The sequence below is a fragment of the Chiloscyllium plagiosum genome, chromosome 5 (assembly GCF_004010195.1).
Source record: "Chiloscyllium plagiosum isolate BGI_BamShark_2017 chromosome 5, ASM401019v2, whole genome shotgun sequence".
Taxonomy (NCBI): domain Eukaryota; kingdom Metazoa; phylum Chordata; class Chondrichthyes; order Orectolobiformes; family Hemiscylliidae; genus Chiloscyllium; species Chiloscyllium plagiosum.
Window position 1 is genome coordinate 43,806,021 of NC_057714.1, and position 24,882 is coordinate 43,830,902.

The window sequence follows — 24,882 nt, forward strand, 5'->3', positions numbered from 1 at the left end:
GGAGTTGTCCTGAGAGCTGGGCAGTTTGCTACGAACAATGATCTGTTTGAGGTTTGGCGGTTGATTAAAGGCAAGTAGTGGAGGTGTGGGGAAGGTCTTGGTGAGGTGCTCATCCTCATTGATAGTGTGTTGCAGGTCACGAAGAACATGGCGTAGTTTTTCAGCCCCTGGGAAGAATCGTAGATAATGATCACAGCTTCGCCGAGATTGCCCAAAGTCCACTCCTATTCCCAGCTCAGATGTGAAATGTTATGTTTTTATTTCAGTTCGGTCCTAGCCTGGCGTGTCGAGCCAGACTGAACTGGCTGGTGGGAGCTGAAGCTGTTCAGCTTTCTCGCTCTCCCTAATGGAGCTGCCTCTCAGCGAGATGAGCCCTTCACCGCTTTGGCCAGAGATGGTCTTGGCATTCTGGGGAAATGGCGCATGCCTGTGGTGTCCACCTTTGGTGTGAAATCTTTTTGACCCACCCACAATCCCAATCCAACATCTTCCACACAAACTAGGACATGTTTAGCGGTTAGTGGCTGAACTGCTCCCCAAAAAGTCCAGTAGCATCACCCGTAGACGGTCAATCTTTTCCTTTGAGATGTGCCTTCAAAGTACGACTTGATAAATGGCGAAGAATTCCGCTTGGAAAGTAAAATTAGAGAACTTGCCAATCGTTAAGGTATCAGTAAGGAAGGAACTGTAGGAATGTAGGTAGTTCAGTGTCGGCCCTATAAAATATGCAGGGGAAAGAATTCTACGTTTAAATATCGCCATGAACAAAATGAGGCCAGAACTGAAATCCACTAGGAGAAAGTGAGGACTGCAGATGCTGGAGATCAGAGCTTAAAAATGTGTTGCTGGAAAAGCGCAGCAGGTCCGGCAGCATAAGCCCAAAACGTCGATTCTCCTGCTCCTTTGACGCTGCCTGACCTGCTGCGCTTTTCCAGCAACACATTTTTAAGCTCAGGACTGAAATCCGCCCGGAGTTTGATTTATACTGAAAACACTTGTTTAAAATAAGGCTGACAAATTCACTAAAACCATACTGGTATTGAAGTCTATTACAGCCACAAACATATTGGGAACTGCTAGTGCCTATTACATCATGCAACCATAGGGTCTGCAGCTTACTCTCCCAGTCCAATCTTCATCTATTGGGAATCTGCTAAGTTATTTAAACTTCTTCATTACACGATATCTAACAAACCGCATCTCCAATAAGTCGATATGCATGTGACCCTCCGCCACCCTATTATTTGACAAAAGTAACGGCAGATCGCTACGATCTAATGATCCAGAATCGAGCCCCTGCAATGTAGTAATGGCATTCTGTCTGTTAGGATACAAATTCCTCCCCAACATCTCCGCATTATTAACTGCTTTCGTGGCCCTTTGTCAGAGAACGGGGCTCTCGTCTCCAGAGCAGGGTGGCTGGAGCCGGGCCGCAGCCGCTGATAGAGAAACAAGCTCCTGTGGGGTCCGTACATGTGAATAGGAACCTGTTCCGGGCTTGCGGTGAGCGGAGGCGCTTGGGAATTGTAGCCAGGCTGGGAAAGGGAGGTCAGTCTCATTCCGCAGGCAACACCAACGACAAGGAGAGGCAGACCGCTCCAGTCACAAGCATTCATTCAGCTCAGCTTCTCACACAGCGGGACCCTACTGGATCGAAGCAGGACAGCTCAGAGAAGAGGGAGGGAGAAAACGAGAAGAAAATAGCTAATATAGCTCCTGGAATTACAGGAACCCCACGGAACATTGCATTTCAGCTCCCCTTTATTCATTACGTGAAGGAGCGTTCACATCAGTTGGGATTTCTCATCAGTGGAGAGGAGGAGGGCGAGAGGGAGAAAGGAAGATGCAGCTTTTTACTACTAGCCTTTATTCCGTTTGAGAACTGCCACCGCAACTCAGCGCATCTTCAGAGCGAGGATCCAGTCGGTAACGATTCTCCATTTTCTTAAAGTTTCTTATTCAAATAATGTAAAGCCATAGTCGGAGGGAGGGGGGTGGGGGGAGTGGGGGACAGACGCTAGACGCACCGTCAGTCCCATTGGAAGGTGGTTGTAATGTGTAAGGGTCTGTTTCCACTCTGAAATATCTGGAATGGGTCAAGACTTCAGAGATCGAGCGGATTGGTGCCACACTGAAATGGGCAGCATACTGTTAATTAACTTGCTATATACAACGGGGGCAGCTGAGGCTGACTCCTTCAACTAGGAAAGCACGGACAGTTAGGGAAAGCTGTTGGCTTCGAGACACGATCGAAATGTGAAATAGGAGCAGGCAGGCCATTGAAACTGGGACAGCACCAGCCAGCACAGTCCCTGAAAGAGATTGGTGAGCAAAACTCCGCATTCAAAGCGGTCGTTGTCCTGCACATACCCGCTGGGTCCAGCTCTCGCTACTATCGGATTCGCTAACGCTACGCCCGAAAAAGAAGCCGTGGTGTTTTGTTTTGCGGGTACTGTATAGCATCGGGCAGCAGATCCGTGCGATCACTCACTCCATGAGCCAAAAGTTTCGCCTCCAGCAAAGCGGAATATAAAGTTAAAGCAAGCAGTAGCACTGATCCTTGTTTCTATAGCGAACTGTCAGCTCCATTGATGAGCACTTTGACAGCAGGCTTTAGTTTATACTGCTGGGAGAGCAGGGTGGGTGGGGGAGGATTGCTTTATTAAAAGGTCTGGATGCTAGCGGGCAGAATATTCAACACTCTTCAAAGTAGAAACCGCCAAATAAGATTTGTGTTTGAAGTTACATCTTTATTTGCTCGCTCTTTTAACTCGCAAAAGTCAGAACTTCGTTGTAGCAGTGGTTGTTTTGGAAGTGAAGCGGTAATGGGTCGTGTTCTACTCGCCACTGAGGTCTTTCAAGTGAGAACGGTCTCGATTTCAACTCGACGATGCCTGACTTTTGGTTCACCCGCCCGATTGGTCCCGTAACCAACAAATAATCAACAACATGGCAGGCCCAGTTTCAAAACTGTCTGTAAACTTGCCTTGCTGTATATTGCGAGAGAAAAAGAAATCCATAAGTGTGGTAAAATAATTGCTGTAAAGGCATGTTTAACCGAACTGTTAAAATATTGCAATCTCGCGAAAAATTGAAAGCGTTCTTTACCTAATTAAGAGCAAAACAAGTGGGAAATGGCACTTTATTTAAGAAAAACGCGTAAAGGTTATCATCTTGTTTATTGCTGAGATCCGGAGCCGACCCGCAAACAAATCTTTACACAGACCGTCTTATGAGCTCGCCTTTCCCTGGTCACCTATAGATAGGTCTTTATCAAATCCTGGACTACTAACTGGCAGCTGTAGAAATGCAAACTCCAGGCACGGGGAAGGATGGCAATTAAGAGACTTGGAACGATTTTATGTCATATACCGAAAATTGCAAACCAGGCATCTCCCGTGCAGTTTGAGTCATTCGTGCTGAGCACAAAGGCAGGACCTTACTCATCTGGCCAGAGTTCCTCCTGAGCCATTATCTTGGCTGTTTTTGTAAGTGAGGGTTTACTATTCGCCTCCAGTCTCGGACTCAGATCTGGAGGCAGCTCCCATGTTTAACTCAAATACATTCGCAATGGTTTACATTGCATTCATACAAAACAAAGTTAATAGACTGAGTCTATTTACGATACCGCTCGGCCACGTATCTAAATGTTGCCCTGAAATGATCAGTAAGCCCATTCAAGAAATAAAAGACTCAGCGAATGAGTTTCAGCAGCACCAAGCAGTAGGGTGTCTCCAGACTGCCGGGCTGACAGCTATTTAACATCTCGATGGAAACAAACCAAGGAATGCAGATGTGGAACAATAAAAAATATTATGGCATAAACTCCAAAGCCTTGCCGGTGCTATAAAAGCCTTCCCTCAAATTAGTCACGCTGTTTACTGACTCTTTTTCAATTCCCTATGATTGCACATAGGTCTTTCCCTTCACTCTGCACTCGTTTGATGCTTCAATTTTGATTGCACATTATTAACGATTCCCTGTCACTCCGTGTTGTTGTTTCAGACTGCCGAAATATATACAGAAATAACCTGTCCATGTAAACTTTCAGAATTAAGCTGCTGCTGATGTTTACAGCCAACTACATTTTTAAAAAAAAATCTACATACCAAAAGCGGCATGCTGACCCCATACTACAGTTTATATATATCGTTGCATACATGATTTGGAGATGCCGGTGTTGGACTGGGATGTACAAAGTTAAAATGTCACACAACACCAGGTTATAGTCCAACAGGTTTATTTGGTATCACTAGTTTTCGGAGCACTGCTCCTTCATCAAGTGGTGAATCACCTAAAGCTAGTGCTTCCAAATAAACCTGTTGGACTATAACCTGGTGTTGTGTGATTTTTAACGTTGTTATATATAGCTATTTATATATATAGTGCTATATATATTATAATTTTGTCCCCTGGTTCTTCCTAACCTGCACATTTCAAACTACCCATCTACATGGACCAAGATTAATATTTTCATTATTTTAAGATATAAATTATTTGTATTTAAATATCACCTGACATGACCTCAGAATTCCAAGTTTTTCGTAGTTAACGGAGTACTTTTAGTATAAACACAGAAAATGCTAGAGAAACTCAGCAGGTCTAGCAGCATCTATGAATAAAAAGAACAGATTTAACGTTTCAGGTCTAGTATGACTCTTTGGATTATCAACATCCAGAATATTTGCCTTTTTATTTAGAATAGTCATTTTTTTGTCAGTATAGTGGTAATATCACTAGCCTAATAATCCAGAGCCGCAGGGTAATCCGCTGAAGACATTGGCTTGAATCCTATGTGCTTTAAATTCAATTTTTTTAAAAAAATGAGGTTTTATTTAAAAGAAACTAGCTTAATGGCAAACCCCATCCAATTCACTAATGTTCTTTAGTGAAGGAAATCTGTTTTCCTTCCCAGTCTGATCTACATTTGCTCCAGGCATGCAGCAATCAAATTGACTCTGAAATTTTCTAGTTTTATGTTTTTTGAGTACAGTTGGAGTTGCACCCATCCAAGCAAAATGAGAATATTCCATCACGCTCCTAACTTGTGTAGGCAGGCAATGGGGAGAAAATAGGCTAGTAATTGGCCACAGAATCTCTTGCCTCTGACTTGCTATTGTAATGAAATGGCTTATCAATTCAGTTTCTTGTCAATGGCAATGCCCACGATGTTGACAGTGTGATATTCAGTGGTGGTAATGCCATGAGTTTCAAGGAGGAACTTAGATTCATTTTTATTGGAGATGGTCATTACTTGGCATTTGTGTTGCTTGAATATTACTTGCTGCTTAGCATCCCAAGTTTAGAGGTTGTCTAGATCCTGCTGCATATGAAGCACACTGCTTTAGTAGATTATGAGAAATTGCAAAAGGTGCTGAACATTGTGCATTCAACTGTGAACATTTCCAGCTCTAAACTTACGATGGAGGGAAGGTGAAAGCAACGGCAAAAGGTTGGACCGAGGACACTATCTCTAGGACCTCCAGCAGTGATATCCTTTTACTGAAATGACAGCTGTTCAAGGATTACAACCATCTTCATTTGTGCTGGTTATGACTCCAGCTAGCAGAGACTTCCTCTGATTCCCATTAGCTACATTCTTTTCTAGGTGGACATCAGGGTGGTCCATCTGGATTCATTTCTTTTGGCTTGTTAGTGGTTTTATTCAGGGAGAAAGTGAGGACTGCAGATGCTGGAGATCAGAGCTGTAAATGTGTTGCTGGAAAAGCGCAGCAGGTCAGGCAGCATACAAGGAGCAGGAGAATCGACGTTTCGGCTATGAGCCCTTCTTCAGGAATCCTGAAGAAGGGCTCATGCCCAAAACGTTGATTCTCCTGCTCCTTGGATGCTGCCTGACCTGCTGTGCTTTTCCAGTGACATATTTTCAGCAGTGGTTTTATTCAGCTGAGTGGCACCCCATCTAACACCTTCAACATTCATTCTCTTCACAACTGATGCATAATGGTGGCAGTGTGTATTATCCACAAGATTCACCGAGGCTCATTTGACTATGCCTTCCATATCCTGTGATTCTGCTAACCAGGAAGACAAGGGTAACAGACTTATGAGAATACCATCACTGCACTTTCCCCTCCAAGCTACACACCATCCTGAGGGGGAAATGAATTCTGAACAGATCAAAGACATTGCAAAGAAGAGTAATATCAGGCTCAAAATATTAACTTTGTTTCTCTCTCCATAGTTGTTGTGGATATCTGCTGAGTTTCTCCAGCACTTTGTGTTGTTATTTTGGATCTCCAGCATCCATAGTACTTTTCTTTTAGTTCCTCAGTACTATTGTCTTGATGTTGTCTGGGACTATTGCCTGTGCTGTATCGAATGCCTTCTGTTTCTTGATATTAGATAGAGTGAAGTAAGTTGGCTGAAGTCAGGCATCTGTGCTGCTTGGGACCATAAATAATTATTTTTCTGAGCACTTCTGGCTGAAGTTAGTTACAAATGCTTCAGTTTTGACTTTGGCTCTGATATATTGGACTCTACGTAATTGGAAATGGAAATGTTTGAGGAGCCTCCTGCCCTGAGTATTTACAGGTATTTAATTGTCCAATATTCATGATTGGGTTTGGCAGGATGCAGGACTTTAATCTTTTGTTTGTGAGATTACTCAGTTCTATTGCATACTTGCTACCATTGTCTGGCATGCACATATTCCTCTGTATCATCATCAGGTTTGTATTTCCCTCTTAATTATACCTGCTACTGCTCCTGCCAAGTTCTGTTTCACTTTCAAGGTTAATACACTGACTCAGTGGTAATGAGGAATATGATGGATCACAAGGTTGCAAATTATTGTTGAATTTCTGCTGTTGCTACTGATGACCCACAATGCATCATGGATGCTTACTTTTAAGTTACAGGATTTGCTATAGGTCTATCATATTCAGCACCATGTTGGTGCTACACAACATCAGAAACCATATACAATTATACTACAAATCAAAAACAATCACTCCCAACTGCACACATGTTTATATCAAGCTGCTTTTACCAGTGCAATTGTGTTATATAACAAAACTATAAACTTATGAACATTTTTCTTTTAGGATAAGTTTGGTTTATATTTGTGTTTGTTGATTCATTCATTGAGCCAGGCAGCTGTAATATTGCATGGATGTGCTTATTACATTTTTCTTCCAAATATTGACATAATCTCAAAGATGTCCCATCCTAACTTAGAGAAAACAGTGTTAGCTAAATGAAGGGGAAGAAAGTTGTCAGGTAGGATATAACATTTTTGGTAAACCACAGCAGAAAAAGCTCAAAAAAGTCAACAAACACTGAAATTATTTAAATGGATGCCAGCAGAAAACTGTGGACCTGAATATCCTCAGAAGCTGAAAGTCCAGGATGCCCATTGAACTCTAATGTTTAAGGCACATTTAAGGTTAGACTTACTAACCTATCTCCAGAATATCTGTTAAAGAGGACTATCCAGTGTTTTGTTCACATAAGTACATAGAAGTTACAATATAGGAACAGCTCATAGATTTCTGCCCACTTATCATCCAATTTAAATATTTTTCTGCCCTGTTGACTTTTTAGAGCTATTTCTATAGCGGCTTGCTTAAAATCATCTTATTCTGCCTGACATCATTCTCTGTCTTCATTTTGTTACCAGTGCATTTTGGACATGAGAATGGGGCATCTTTGAGAGTGTGATAATCCGGAGTGCGGACAGGTTTTCTGCCTCAACCATTAATGAGAGCTACAGCCTCACTAAATAAATTTCTTCCGCTCTCTGGTTTCAATTTTCTATTTTTGATCTGGAATCCTCAAATATTGGAAACAGTCTGCTTTTATTTCCCATGTCTTATTTCATAATTTTAGACAATTGTATTGTATTACTCTGCAATTGGCAATTGATGTAAAACACATGTTTAAGAAGGTGGTTGAAAAGGTACAACAATAGAGAATTTTATGGAATTTAAAGGTTAGGGAATTACAGTGTGGATAGTAAACTTAGTTAAAAATGTCAATGATTTTTCAAGTCTTCCTTTCGTTTCTATATTGCCATAACTTACAGCATTCTGGTAAAACTGCATTCAACTCTTTCTCAAGCCTATATAGCCCTACTAATGTGTTGTGACCATTACTGTCCACAGTACACTGGGATTATTCTATACATCTTGTGATAAAATCTTGAAATCCATTAGCTTTAATTTACAGGCCATCAGCCTGAATTGCTGCCTTTAATGTTCTGTGAACCTGTAGCCTCCAAATCCCTCAGCTTTTCTCAAGTTCTGAGTCTATTTCTATTCAGTGTAATAATTACTATCCTTACTTTGTCAAAATGCATCATCTTGCACTTACAAATATTACTTTCCAGCTGCCACTTAAAAGCCTATACCCCTAATTTATCATTGTACCTTTGTAGTTTCTAAGAAAGAAAATCTACTTTGAATTCAAAGAACAAAGCACAGATAACAGCACAGCAGGGGAACAGGCCAATCGGCCCACTAGGCCTGTGCAGATGCATGATGCCTTTCTTAACTAAAAACCATTTGCCTCAATGAGGTCCATATCCCTCTATTCCCTCTATCAATTCATGTATCTGTCAAGATACCTCCTAAAAGTTGCTACTGTATCTGCTTCTACCATCTCCTTTGGCAGTATATTCCAGTACTTACCACCCTTTGGGTAAAACACTTGCCTCTTACATCTCCTAGAAACTTTCCCACTTTTACCTTAAACCAATATCCCCTAGAAATTGGCATTTCTACCCTGGGAAAAAGGCTCTGACTATCCATTCTATCCATGGCTCTCATCATTCTGTGGACCTCTAATAGGTCTCCACTCAGTTACCGACGTTCAAGTTTAAACAAACCACGTTTGTCCAATCTCTTTTTATAACTAATATCCTCCAAACCAGGCAACATCCAAGTAAACCTTCTTTTGCTACCCCCCCCCCCCCCCCCCAAAGCCTCCACACCCTTCTGATAGTGTGGTAACCAGAACTGCACACAATATTTCAAATGTGGCCTTGTAAGGTTCTGTAGAACTGCAACATTCATTTCGGAAATTTAACATCAGCCCTTATTCTAGGCAATCACCGGAAGCATTTATATACATTGTGAACAGAAGTGGCTCAAGAACTCAAAAAAAAAACAAAGAACTACAGATGCTGGAAATGAGAAACAAAGACAGAAATCACTGAAAAACTCAGCAGGTCTGGCAGCATCTGTAGAGACAAAGCAGAGTTAATGTTTCAGGTCCAGTGACCCTTCTTCAGAACACAGAAGTGTCATTGGTCCCGAAACATTAACTCTGCTTTCTCTCCACAGATGCTGCAAGACCTACTGAGATTTTCCATCAATTTCTGTCTTTGGCTCAAGAACTCTACCACACATTATGACTCACATCCAATTATTACTGAAAAACACACTTTACTCTAATCTTTAATATATCTGTTCAAGGCATTTTAATTAAGTTTAGTACCCTTCCTGTAATTCCTCATTTTTAATATTCTCAAAATAATTTCTGTTAAGGCAGCTTTTCAAATATCTTCCCAAAAGTCAAGTTTCTTCTATCAACTGTATTTCCGTCATTTACCATTTTTGTAGATTAGATTCCCTACAGTGTGGAAACAGGCCCTTCGGACCAACAAGTCCACACCGACCCGCCGAAGAGTAATCCACCCAGACCCATTCCCTTACCATTACCCCTGACTAATGTACTTAACACGATGGACAATTTAGCATGTCCAATTCACCTAACCTGCACAACTTTGGATTGTGGGAGGAAACCGGAGCACCCGGAAGAAATCCATGCAGACACAGCAAGAATGTGCAAACTCCACACAGACAGTTGCCTGCAGCAGGAATCAAACCTGGATCCCTGGTGCTGTGAGGCAGCAGTGCTAATCACTGAATCACCATGCCACCCCCAATTACTTCCTCAAACAATTGTATGATATTTCTCAAGTACGATTATGTTTTTGGAAACCTGTACAAGTTGCTATTCATGCTTTCCTAGATGGATGACACTGTAACATAGTGGTAATGTCACTGTATTAGTAAAATATCATCTTAGACTAATAATTGAGAAAATATGCATTTTGATTCTCCTGTGCCCATTAGGAAAATACAATTCAGTTTGAAGGATCTGGAGAAGAAAAAAGCTGTCACCAGTACAAGTGACAATAAAGCTGCTGCATTGTTTTAATCCTGAGCTCAGTCAAATCCATATGAGAGTCTAGTCCCACACAACTGTGGTTTATTCTCAACTGCCTTCAGAAATGTTCTAGCAATCTCCTTGGTTGTATCAAATTACTAAATTATTTTTTAATGAAAGATAATAATTTTCCCATTTGTTATTAAGATTAATGGTATTTAAGGAGTCAGATTAGTTCATTTTTTAAAAACTGGGTACCATACTGACCTCAGCAGCCACCCATTGATAACAGAAATCTAAAGTGTAATTTTCAGTGCTATACAATGTTCATCTTTAGTTCTTTTCTCTCTAACTCTGCTGCATTATCTTCTTTCAGCTGAAATAATTTATCTAAAACTTCCTGTTAGCCATCATAATATTAATCACTCATTCTCAACTCTGGAATCTGCCTCCTCACTGATGTTCTTTGTTTCATTAAAGACATAAAGGATTTCCTGAAAGTAGATATCAATTTTTTGATCATCACCTACAAATTGATTATGCTGTCTCCTCAACGATCCTACCTTAATTTAAACAATTCTTTTACTGGTAAATTTGAAGATTATCTGCATGTTCATTTAAGTATTTTGAATGTTTGCTTCATAGTCTTTCACAGCTTTGCTCACTTGTCCTTAATGTCTCATCTTTTTTCTTACTCTTGTTCAATGCTTGCCTTATTTCATTTAGAGTTCTAATCAACCCCCTTCTTCAATATTAATTAGTCTCTAGTCTCTTTTTTGCTTTCATGATATTCTGAAATACTGGTAGATTTCTTCACTTTTAGTAAAGTTTGCTTATTTATAACTATACACATCCCGCAGTCCTGTTTGTCAATTTCTTTCAGTATCACACCTCACTGGGTCACTATTAATCCTTTCAATACTTTCCTCATCCAATCCATTTTTTTTCAGTGCAGTGCAAGATAACTCATAGGAACAGTGAATAGAATGACCATTGCAGATCAAGCTATGGGAAGCTGACATGCATTTGATCTTAGCAGCAATGCATTGGTTTATTAAAATACAAAAGGAATAGTAATTGATTAAATTATTTCTATTTCTGTAATTTAAAGGAAAATTAGAATACCAAAAACACTAAAATCAAAACCATTTCCAAAAGTTGGCCATTAGATTATAATGACTAAATGAAGACTCATTTGTATTCACTCTGCTTCATGGAACTTAAAGAATGTTTCACATTGGTTTTGGAAATCTAGAACAGGCAGGAGCCTCATCAAAATAGGATTAAAATTTTTAGCATCAAGTTCAGAAACACTCTCCCAGGAGTACTGGAATTAGACCAACTTATCTGTGGTCCTAAAAGGAGATTGTTGTGGACTGCTGCACATACTGAAGTGGCAGTGTTACATATAGGACCAGAAGATGCATAAATCTCTCACACACTGACAACACATCAAATTCCTATTTATTCACTCCTCACCATGCACTCCACTTAATTTCATTGTTCACTTTTTATGCCTGAGGTTGGGAAATCGCCTATTTGTATCATTAAAGATGGTTTTTTGATTTGATTTATTACTGCCACATGTTCCTGAGTACAATGAAAAGTTTTTTTTGTGGACAGTACAGGCAGATCATTCCGTTCAAAGATCATAGGGTGATAGAACAGAGTGAGGAATACAAAGTTACAGCTGCAAGTTTATCAGTAAAAGAAAGAATTGTTTAAATTAAGGTAGGATCCTTGAGGAGACAGCATAGTCAATTTGTAGGTGATGATCAAAAAACTGATATCTACTTTCAGGAAATCCTTTATGTCTTTAATGAAACAAAGAACATCACTGAGGAGGCAGATTCCAGAGTTGAGAATGAGATGATTGATATTATGATGGCTAACAGGAAGTGATAGAACAGAGTGAGGAATACGAAGTTACAGCTGCAAAGAAGGTGCACAGAAAGCAAGATCAATGTTAGATTTGAAATTTGAGAGGTCCATTCAGAGATCTAATAACAGCGGGGAAGAAGCTGTTCTTGAACGTGTTGGTTACATGTGCTTAAGCTTTTGCATTTTCTGTCTGATGGCAGAGGTCAGAAGAGGCAATAACCGGGGTGGGAGAGGTCCTTGATAATGTTGGCTGCTTTTCCACAAAAAGTCTATGGTCTCTCACTATTATAAGCTAAAAATCACACAACACCAGGTTATAGTCCAACAGGTTTAATTGGAAGCACACTAGCTTTCGGAGCGACGCTCCTTCATCAGGTGGTGGTCGCTCCGAAAGCTAGTGTGCTTCCAAGTAAACCTGTTGGACTATAACCTGGTGTTGTGTGATTTTTAACTTTGTATACCCCAGTCCAACACCGGCATCTCCAAATGATTATTATAAGTTAGGAGGCTGTACCACTGCCTGCTGCATAGGTGTCTCTGCCCATCAAGCTGCCAAGGCACCAGACTAATGAAAAACAATATAAGGGGTAAGCCTCACTGATGTTCACAACCATTCTATTTCTTAAAGCATTTACAAACTATTGCATTTGAATTACATGGAGATAATGGGGACTGCAGATGCTGGAGAAATCAGAGTCAATGAAGCGTCGTACTGGAAAAGCATGGTCAGGCAGCATCCAAGGAGCAAAAGAGTCGATGTTTCGGGCAGGATCCTTCTTCTGGACTTGGGAGCAAGAAGGCGGTTGAGAGATGAATGGGGGGGGGGGGGGGGAAGGGAGATGGGGCTAGGGGACAGGTAGGTGAGAGGTGGGTGAAGGTAGGAGGTGATAGTGTTTGGTTGGTAGGAAGGGTGGATTAGTTAGGTGGGAAGGAAGATGGACAGGTAGGTCAGGTCAAGACGGCTGACCTGAGTCAGAAGGTTGAATTTGGGATGGTGAAAGAGAAGGGGAGACTTGGATACCAGTGAATTCAATATTCATGCCATGTAGTTGTAGGCTCCCGAGGTGGAAGATGAGGCGTTCTTCCTCCAGTTCGAGTGTGTGGTATTGTGTAGGCAGGACAGATATGTCCTTAGGGGATTGGGAGGGGGAGTTGAAGTGAATGGCCATGGGAAGTGGGTTGGTTGGTGCGTACACACCAGAGATGTTTCCTGAACCATTCAGCGAGTTTGTGCTTGGTCTCTCCAATGTAGATGAGCCACATTGACAGCGCCAGATAAAATAGATAAGGTTGGAGAATATACAAGTAAATCTCTGCCGGATTTGAAATGATCCTTGGGGCCTTGGATGGAGGTGAGGGAGGAGGTGTGGGCATAGGATTTGCACCTTACAGCAGCAAGGGAAGGTACCACGAGTTGAGAGGGGGTTAGTGGGGAGTGTGGACCTAATGAGGGAGTCACAGAGGGCATGATGGAATGCAGATGGGATGGGGAGGGAAATGTATGTATGATGGTAGGGTCTGACTGACGAAAGTGGTGAAGGATGATGCACTGGATTTGGAGATTGGTGGAGTGGAATGTGAAATTACACGGAACAAAGGACAATGGTCAGTGTTGATTGAAAGGATATTGTAAAGCAGCAAGGTGATATTTGTGCTTAGCATCAGTAAATGGTCTGACAATAATAAACTAAAAAAAATGCAACAATTCTTAATATTGGGTCAGAAGTGATAAGCATATACTATATTTCATCCACTCTTTGTAAATAGTTTGTACTTGATTCCAAACTACTAAAATGATCAAGATTTAAAACAGACTCAGGAAAGGCTAGTTTTAGTGACTCACAGAACAAGTAGCTTCTTTTTAGTAAGTTTAAAATTACACAACACCAGGGTATAGTCCAACAGGTTTAATTGGAAGCACACTAGCTTTCGGAGCACCACTCCTTCATCAGGTGATTGTAGAGGACACAGAATTTATAGCAAAAGTTTACAGTGTGATGTAACTGAAATTATACATTGAAAAATACCTTGATTGTTTGTTGAGTCTTTCATCTGTTCGAATACCATGTCAGTTTCACTTGTTTCATGTGTAAATCACAAAACTTTTTTTAAAAGATACATTCTCAGGTTAACTGTAACAATTGGTGTCAGCCAGATAATCTGTTGAAGGTGTTAGCCCCCTGTGTTCCCTGTCTGTGCCATAATGTTTAGACTGATTCTAATCTTAAAAAGTGAGTTAACAGTCTTACATGAATCCATGCAGTTTTTGAGTAAAGTACAATGTAACTTTGCAAGTACAACTTCACCCCACACAAACGTATATGTATATGTGTGCATGTGGGTCTTTGTGTGTGCGTGTCTGGGGTGAGGGGTTGTGAGTGTCTGTGAGAGACAGTGTATAAGTGTGTGTGTGTGACTTGGAATCTATTTGGCGGTAAAATTGCTCTGCGTTAATGTGTGTTAGACCTGAAATAGCGCCAAAAATGTGCTTTAAATTCCAAACTGAAATTTCAGAAAAATGAGAGAGAAAAGGAATCATTCTGACCTCTACATTTCTCTTCCGTTTACTATCAGGATTAAAGTTTAACAATGGAATGAATCATCACCTTACAATAACAGTTTGCCTTAAAGCCATTATTTAAAGTGCATTTAGAGCTGATTCAAGCAGGGATGGCGAGATTGACGTGGATTTATCCAGGGCCCGGCGGGGCACCAAAAGGGGGCGGTATGGGCTTGTTCTCTTGACTGTTGCCGTGAACTGGCACAATGGGCGCAATTGATGAGGTCGCTCCGAATAAGCGGCTCTTTCAGCCTGATGGCTGTGCTGGACATTTTATGAACTGCCACGAGTCTAGCACTTACCACCTCTTTCGCCAACCAATATTAAACGGAAAGGATTTATGCTCTGCGATAGAATCTTCTACCAGGGAGCGGGAGGGCGAAACACTGAAAATATAATCCATTAAATGAATGAATGGCGTTTGCCTTTACTGCCGATCACTCGAATTGGTCAGAAAGTTGGCAATAGGAATAAATGGAATATCTTGCATTCGGCGTTTTTGCATTATTTTGTGTGATGGTCTTCCATTTGAAACAATTTCATTCTCTGTGATATAATAGAACAAGTCAGGAGTAGGTAAGACTTGAAGGCAACTCTTTTGCTTTGGAGGTAAGGATAACCCCTCCACTCTGTTGTAATTTGCTTAACTTTGAGGCTTTAGGTCAGCGTTACCCATTTCCACTTACCTAGAGAAGATGGTCATTGAGCTCTTCTAGAACAACTTTATGTGATGAAAGTGTTCACACACCACTGTTTGGTAGGACTTGCAGCACTCCTTCCTCACGGTATTTGTTCGGACAATAATGGAGAAATGACGATATGTCCAAGTCAGAAAGTGGTGTAACCAGGAAGAAAACATGGTCCCAGGGTGCTACCTTGCTTTAGTTTTTTCTCTTGGTGGTGAAGGGTGTGGTTTTGGGAGTTTTGCTGAAGAAACCTTGACAATGTTGCAGCACCGCATCCTAAATGTACAGTAATGAAAGTTGGAAGGGAAAATGATTAGAATAGTGAATGAGGCACTGATTGCTTTGCTGTCTGTGTTTCTTCAATGCTTTTCAAAAATATAATTTATTCACAAAATATTTAAAAGTACAATATAAAAGAATTCAAATTGGACATTACAAAAGTGCAATAGTATTTAGCTTTCCTTCATTGAGCATGTTGCACTCTTAGCTGCCTCTATACAACTGTGATACATGTGACACTTGCTTTATGCATCCATTGACGCAGATCAAACTGTTCGAAGTCAGGAAACCCTTGGTACACTATGGTTGAACTGCTTTAGACAGTGGCCTTTCTGAACTGATCCTCTGTTGCAAATGCTCCAAGCTTTATTGTCTCCCTCAACAAACAGTGCTGGACATTTGAATGTGCTAGTCTGCAACACTTCGTCATGGACAACTATTGACATTGGATAACTGACATGTTTTGATCAGTTCAAAGAGCATCTTCCACCAGGTTCATGGTCTTCTAATAGAAGTTAGTGTTTGTCTCAACGTGTGTTCCTGAAAACAGCTTTTTGAGCTGTTTGCATTGAATCTTAATAATTGTTGCATTTCTTTCCAACAACCATTGCATTTCTTTCCAGACCTTTTGCAAAGACAAATTCCAGAGGGAGATAAGCCCCAGTCTATTTCCATCTCAGCTACTTCAAGGATAGCATGAACAGTGTTATTACAGTTACACCCTTTCAGTTATAAGAAGAACATTCAATTACAGTCCTGACATGTGCCATTTATGTGGAAGAGAGGCTATTTATGACTTAATTTTACTACAGATTAATTAGTCCCTGATTTGTTCTAGTTAGTACTGCATTTAGTGACTAGTCTGGTTGTGTTTCTGGTCAAAGGAGTCCCAAAGATGTTGATGGTGGGGGACTCAGTCATGATAACATCATTAGAAGTCATTAGACGCTCTCTTGTTGGAGATGGTCATTGCCTAACATTTGTCGGATGAAATGTTACTTGCCATTGGACCATGTCAGTTAGGACTCCCTTAGTGTTGAGTCTATTAAGCTGCATGAAAATGACAAGTGAGTTCTGAAAAGTTAAATTGTGTATGTCATTATGCATTCGAGCATAAACAATAATAACATTCACATTAGATTAATTAATTGGAAATAGTACTGTGTGCACTGAAGTAGACACTTATTTTTAATTCTGTTGAAGAAAAGGATATAGCATCAAAACTCATTAGAATTTAAGCATGTAAAATGCTTATTTGTACAACATGGCTATTTATTCTGGTTTAGCAAATGAGTAGAATTGCAGGACCCATACAAGTGACAAAGACCCTTGATTCTGTCTGCAAACATAGTCTTGACCCAATCCTTAGTTTAGCAATTTTCTTTTGAAAGTATTTTCAATGTGCATTGTTCAACATCGTATTTTAAACAAGGTTATGCTATGAGACAGGACTGTGCTATGATATTTTGTTTAATTACGATTGCACTAACAGTACAATTCAGTTCACATTTAACCCTTCACAGTTACAGTGAGAATTGTCATTCTGAATGTGGTCTCTATAAATATGCCTTTAAGTTACCTGAAGAATAATTACTGCACTGCCACAAAAATAACGGACAAATTGTATTTTGTGAAAGCGTTCTCTCAGAGAGACATATCATTGACCTTTTTTTGACGATCCAACATTCTTTTGCAAAGGCATTTGTAATGCTTATAAAGGCTATTTCCTACACTCTGATAGCTTAACCAAGTTGTCATTCTGTATGTTTACAGCAAGATAATTTGTAATATTTTGTAAGGTAATTCCACAGTAATTTCACAAACTTTGGAAGAGCAGGTCTTTCCTGAAAAGAGTTCCTTGAAAGAAGAATGGTTTGAATATTAATTTTGCCATGGAGACAGAAGAAGGACTTTCTAAACTATTTCTTGGTTATTTATTGGACATCCCCAAGTTTTACAATGGTACATCAATGTATCACCAATTGTACACCAAAAAGCATGGGAAGTAGTGATGTTATGCTTTGTCACTGGATCCAGAAACCCAGGCTAATGTTCTGAAGCATAGTTTTGAGTACCACTATAGTAAAGAGTGAAATTTGAAGATAACACAAATCTGGGATAGAAAGCTAGTCATAATGTTGACCATGTAATTATTGTCATTAAAAATCCCTCTAGTTCTTTTGGGAAGAAAATCTGTCATCCTTCCCTGGTCTGACTTATATGTGACTCCAGACTGAAGGTGATTGCTTTTTAACAAGCCGCTGGGAATTGGAGATAGTTAACAAATGCTATCCTGTCAGTACCACCCTCACTTCATGAACAAATAAAGTCTTCTGTAAGACCATTCACACTGATCAATACTTAAACTGCTGATCTTTCTATTCTCGCTCCACCTTGAATTTAATTCAATATTGTTGTTAGAAAAGCCTACTTCATCAATGACAAGAAACATCTACAACAAGATCTTTGTCAAAAAGAATAATGTTTTGCTCTCACCATGAAATTCTTTAAACTACTTTTAAGATAATATGTGTTGGTAAGTCGGTTTACCCTCGATATCATTATAGCTGTGATTAAATCTGCCTAACCCAATGACAACATAGAAGAAGAAGTCATTGCATGCCTGGCAGAAGTGAGAAATGTTGCTGATTGTCCTTCTTCAGCTCAGGAATAATGAGATCAATGGTTGATAAGGTGGCTAAAGTCAGTTGATTGAGCACAGAATGAGAATTCATGCAGAGAGTGTTATGTATGCATGGAACAAGCTGCGAGAGGTGGTGATGGAGGCGGGTACAATTACAATGTTTAAAAGCAATCTGGATGCGTATGTGAATAGAAAGGGTTTAAATGGATATAGGCCAAATACTGGCAAATGGGAACACACCAGTTTTGGATATCTGGCTGATGCGGGTGAGTTGAACTGAAGGATCTGTTTCCCTGCTGTGTAATTCTATGAATTTATAACTTTATTTAACATGATAAATTCTGGATTTAACAACTTAGATCCATACTAACGAAATATCTCAACTGAGTTACTGGAAAAACTTTAGGTAACCAGAAACTTGAAGTGGTCTGATTTAGATTTGCACATACTTTGTGTAGATGAATCTTTGGAAAACTCCGACCAAATCCCACTCACCGCATCCATTATAGCAGTGCTTATTGACCTACATATTGGCTTCAGGTTAGGTACCACTGCATTTTATCTCATCTTCAGTTTCAAATCCATCAATGGCATTACACCCCTTGTCTTTGTAATATTCTCTAGCTCTAAAATCTTTTGAGAGACCTTTGCTCCTCCAAAGTTAACTCATTGATTATCCTTAATTTCATTTTTTTTTTAGCATTGATGCTCCTGCTTACACTTAGTAAGTTCATTACCTCTGGAATTTCCTCCCTAAACCTGTCTACCCCTTACTTATCCTTTCCAACTTTAAAACCATTCCTCAAAATTGGCTGGTTTTACCAACCTACAACCATCTGTTGCCTTTGTGAATTATTGCAGTCCTTGTGCTATAAGTTGACCCACAATGCCTTAAGGGAGGGGATTCCATGATTTTAACCCAGCAACAGTGAAGAAGCATCAATTTTGTTTCAGGTCAGGAGGAGATTGGCTTGGAGGGGAACTTGCAGGCGATGGCGTTCCCACGTATTTGCTTCCCTTGTCCTTCTAGATGATAGTGCTTTTAGGTTTGAAAGGTGCTGTCTAAGGATCTTGGCAAATTGATGCAGTGCATCTTGCAGATAGTAGATACTGCTGCTACTGAGTGTCGGTGGTGGATGGAGTGGATGCTTATTGTTGCAGATTAAGCAGGCCACTTTGTGCTGGATGGTGTCAAGCTTCTTGAATGTTATTGGAGCTGTATTCATCCAGGCAAGTGGGGAGTATTCCATCACATTCCTGATTTGTACCTTACAGTTGATGGACAGGCTTTGGGGACTCAGAGTGTGAAATACTTGCTGCAGTATTCCTGGCGTTTGGACTACTTTTGTAGCCACTATGTTTAGCTGAGTTTCTGATCAATGGACGCTGATTGTGGAGGACTCAGCGATGGTAACAACATTGAATGTCAAAGGGTGATATATAGAATGTCTCTTGGTCATTGCCTGGCATTTGTATGGAGCAAATGTTGCTGCCACATTTCAGCCCAAGCCTTGATATTGTCCAGGTCTTGTTGTATTTGAATAAGGACTGCTTTCGTATCTGTGGGGTTGCAAATTGTGCTGAATATTTTACAATCATTGGCAAATATTCCCACTTCTGACCTTATGATGCAAGGAAGGTCAATGATGAGGCAACTGAAAATGGTTGGGCGAAGGATACTACTCTGAGGAACTCTTGCAAGGATGTCCTGGAGCTGAGATGGCAGACTTCTAACAAACCCAACCATCTTTCTATATTTCAGGTATGACTCCAACCAGCGGAGAGTTTGTCTCCTGATATCCATTGATTCCAGTTATGCTAGGGTTCCTTGATATCAAATGCAGCCTTATTGTCAAGGGCTGTCACTCTCACCTCATGTCTGGAGTTCAGCTCTTTTATCCATGTTTGAACCATGGCTGTAACAAGGTCAGGAGCTGAGTGACCCTGGTGGAACACAAACTGGGTGCCAGAGACCAGATTATTGCTGCATGATCGCCCTACATCTACTTACATAAAGAGATGACATAGGGAAATCTAAGAATGGAAACCTTGTTTGAACTGAACAGCTAAGATGTACTTATTGCAGATGCAGTTTTTCAATTTTCCTAGAGGCAATTCAAACAAATGCTTGATATGAACAGACTTGATATGAAAGGGTAGTTCTCTCCATGATGCAAGAAAAATTGCAATTGATGTAACGCCAAGATTTCTAATTAAGGTTTAAAAAAATCCTCAGGCAGTCTGCCAAATCATTTTCAAGTGTTTAATGATAGGAAAGAGTTGGAAGCTTACCAGGTTTGTCTACCAACAGAGGATTCACAGGCAATGAAGGGGAAAACAAATGGAAGAATGGAAATTAGGCATAACGTAAATCAGGCTGCTGATTCATTATTGTCCATTTTGCCCCATCATTGAAGACCTCCTGATCCCACCCTTCATGTTTCCAGAGTAGAAATCTACTTACCTAATTGACAATAAGTTGGCAAACTCAATCAAAAAGCTAAATGTCTATTCACTCAAGAGATTCTTGTGGTAGTGTTCCTATCTCTCTGTCAAAAGATCTGTGTTCAAGTCTAACCTGCTCCAAATCTCTTGTAATGTGCTTGAATAGGTTGGCTAAAAATATCTACATATCCACTTAGTGAAATAAAAATGTCACATGGATGCAGGAGGGGGCGCTATTTACCTGGCATAGAGTAAATGGTTTTGCATTTAGCCTATCTTACTTTATCTAGCAATTCCTTAATATTGACATCGATATTGACATTTGGTGTCACAAGTGGAAGATAGTCCCTTCTATGCTATTGACAATATCAGATTGATCAACACAAAATTCACAAAAGTATGAAGAAAAAGATGAACAGAGAATGCTTTAAGCCAATACAGACTAAACCAGATGTACAAACCACTGCCTTTTGTTGGAGTCTATCTTAAAGTCATATTAAATCTATCTACTCTCTATTTGATCTTTTCCTTCACCTGAGTTGTAGATATTCCAATTGCTAAAGTGAATTTTCTTTTATCATTCTCTGGATTTCACACACAAGATGTTATTAAAAAGTGAGTTTTGTCATACATCTTTAGTCGAGAACATTTCACTATATTCCAAGCAAAACAGATAGTACTTCCACTTTAATTTTGAGAGCTGTTGAAAGTTGGGGTGATTGTGGACAGTGACGTTGAGTATTTACAAAAGGAGTAGCATTAAGAAAAACAAAGATATATTTGTCTTTGGGGGAATTAAACCCTGTCATCTGGGAACACAAAAGTCTGAGAATGCTGTAAACACAACAGATAGCGAGTGTGAACAGCAGGCTCATGTGAAGATGTCCACTAGGTTATTTTGAAGTGCTGAAAGCAGCAGAGGCAGTCTCCAAGTTGGCCTTGCTGGTGTGCTAGTGGGAAGTGATCCAGGAGTTGGAGAAGGTCAGGAGCAGAAGATTGCATAAGCCCAAAACCTTAACATTTGCCCACCTGAACATTTCTAGCTGCAGTACTGTCCTTCCTGAATCTACTGCAGTGCTCACTTCCTCATGCAGGAGGCAGTGTCAGCTGGCGTGGCCAGCTGGCTCCAGGAAGGGCAATGCTGCGGCTGGAGAGGTTCCAGCAAGTGGTGGGACCAGGATGGGGATGAAACAGCATCAGGTGTGGGAGGGAAGCCATATCTTTGCAATGTCCCATGACTTTCTAAAGATCTGTGATCTCTAAAAAGCACACAAAATTATTCATTGTTCTTGCCTGTTTGAGACTGAAAGTGAAAAGTATGAGGAGAAAGGGAATAATCCTTAAAATGACAGGCCCAAGTGGCAAACACTGTGGAGAATGTGAACAAAGACAACAATTCCAACATATATACTGAGAGTATCAGTCATTTATGAAGGAAAATATGATTTATTTGATTTATTTATTGTCAAGTGTATCTTGTTACAAAATACATGGAAAATTGTTGTATAGTGTCGTCACTTTCCAGCACCATCTCAAAACACACAAAAACAAACAAAAACATCAAATCCAACTCCACAGTCCATGTGTCTGTGCGGGTGCTCTGGTTTCTTCCCGCACTCCAAAGATATGCAGGTTAAGTGAGACATGCAGGATAGATCAGCCATGGAAAATGCAAGTTTACATGGTAAAGGTTGAGCGGATGGATCTGGGTGGGATGCCCTTCAGAGGGGTGTTGTGTACTTGATGTGCTAAATGTCCTGTTTAAATACTGTAGCGATTATATGAAGAGCTCTGCCATGGGCCTATGAGTGTAAGTATCCCTCTGACATTTAAATGCATCATATAAATGCTTCCTCTTCAGCACAGGATAAGAAAAATAACTTAGAATTCTATATGTATAAGATAATTCCACCTCTCAGATTTAACTGCTGATAACTGTTTTGACCATTCAATAGTGGTTGATATGTTGTCGTTGCTAATTTGAGAGGCACAACCTTTGATCCCATCAGTATTGAGCTGGAGGGGACTCAGGTTGACAAGGAGTTGTATAGACCGGTTGAGCCAAGTGCAACATTATTAAAATTATCTGAGACCACTACCATGACTTTTAGCTTAGGATTATTTAATATGAAAGTTTACAGGTTCTGGAACACAAGAGGCTAGCCAGGAAAACATTGGAATGGTTGAGTCTATTAATAACAAAAGTACAGATGAGTATGAGTGAGTGGTGAGAGTGCAGCCCAAAATGAAAGAATAGTTGTCAAATTAAAACAACATTTTACTCTTAATCAATTCACTCTATTAGAGGAACAATTCATCCTGCAGTCATGAATGAAAGGTGAGGGGGAATTGATGGTACAGGCAACCCCAGTGAGCGCAACTTAAATACTAATGAGAAAAAAATGTTTGTTTTTCTGTCTAGACATTAAAACCACAACACCACCTTAAAATATTTCAATACCTTCAATACAAATAGTTTATGAGTCACATCAAAGATATATCCCTGTGAGGAAGAATGATTCTAGGAAGAGGATAAGCCATTCATGGTTAATCAGGGCTATTTAGAATAGCATCAAATTTAAGGAAACACTAACAAGGTGGCAAAGATTAGTCGTAAGTCAGAGGATTGAAGAAGTTTTTAAAGTCAACAAAAGATGACCAAAAAAATCATAAAGAAGAAGAAAATGAATTATGAGAGCAAAGATTATGAAAATGAAGAGTAGAGTTTCTTTAAAGAGGTTAAAAGGAGGAGTGGGGCTAAAGGAAACATAGGCCTCTTAGCAAATGAGGCTGGGGGAAAATAGTGAAGAACCAGGAAATGGCAGAGGAATTAAATAAATACTTCACATTGGTCATCCACAATAGAGGAAACTATTAAGATTTCAGAAATACTAAATAAAAACTGAAAGAACGGCAAACGTTGTAAATCTGAAACAAAAGCAAAACTGGCTGGAAAAGCTCATCAGCAGCATATTTGGAGAAACGTCGAAGTTAATGTTTCAGGTCTAGTGACCCTTCCTCAGAACAAAAAGGGTTCTGTTCTGACGAAGGGTCACTCAACTCGGAAAGTTAACTCTGATTTCTCTTCACGGATGCTGCCAGACCTGCTGAGGTTTTCCAGCAATTTCTGTTTTTGTTTCAAAATTTTAAATATTCAAGAAGCTAAAGGGAGGAGAAGAATAAACACAACAATTATTAGGGAAGTACATGGGATTAAAAGCCAATAAGTCCCTTGGATGTGATAAGTTGCATCTTAAGACCTCAAAGGAAGTAGCTACAGAGATAGTGGGTGTGCTGGCAGCAGACTCCCAAGAATCCTTTGATTCTGTAAGTGCTACAGAGGTTTGGAAATCTGTCAATGTAACATCCATAATCAAAAGGTGAGGGAGACAAAAACAGGTAATTAGAGGCCAGTATCTGTCATTAGGAAAATGAGTTTATTATAAAGGATATAATAGTATAGCACTTAGAAATATATCACATAATCGAGCAAAGTCAGCATGGCTGACAAATTTATTACAACTCTTTGAGGAGGTCACAAACAGGATTGATAAAGGGGAGCCAATAAATGCAATATATTTGGATTTCCAAAGGACATTCAATCATGTACTGCAATTTGTGCTACTTAATATGAAATCCCATGGTGTTGGGTATAATATCTGGGTGCCGAAACAGGATTGGCAAACTAATAGAACTCAGCAAATTGGGATAAAGAGTTATTTTTAGATGGCAACCTGTAACGAGTGGTATGCTACAAAAGTCTTTGTTAGGGCTGTAATTATTTACCATGTATATTAATAACTTGGATGAGTAGAGTGAATGTACTATCGCCAAGTGTTCAGATAACACAAAAATAGGAATGAGGGCAAGTGATGAGGAAGACACAAAGAGTCTACAGAGGAGTATAGACAGGTTAAGTTAGGGGGCAAAAGCTTGGCAGATGGAATATCATGTGGGAAAATCTGACTGAAAAATGTGACATTGCATTGCTTGTCAGGGAGTTTAAAGAAGAATATAAGATTAAATAATAGAATATTATTTAAGTGGGGAAAGCCTACAGAAAGTTGCAACACAAAGGGATTTGGAATTGTTGTGTCTGAACCACAAAAATCTAGCATCCAAGCTCAATGAGTAAAAGAAAAAGCAAATAGATTGTTGGCCTTTATTGCAAAGGAAATGGTGCTTTAATTTAGGGAAATCTTACTGAAACTGTTCAGTAAGGTTCAGGTCGGATCACACCTGAAACACTGTTAATA

At 39.9% G+C, this 24,882-nt stretch overlaps 1 protein-coding gene across 2 annotated transcripts in view; it reads left to right on the forward strand.

The window, feature by feature from the left end:
- The first annotated feature begins 1,364 nt into the window (after positions 1-1,364).
- calcr (calcitonin receptor) overlaps positions 1,365-24,882 on the forward strand; it is a 270,585-nt gene continuing 247,067 nt past the window's right edge. The window contains exon 1 of one of the 2 annotated variants that reach the window (XM_043689943.1): positions 1,365-1,926. The gene's annotated coding sequence lies outside the window, so the exon portion shown is untranslated. Of the gene's footprint in view, positions 1,927-2,006; positions 2,326-24,882 lie in introns of those variants that run through there. The other variant, XM_043689944.1, reaches the window with a different exon arrangement.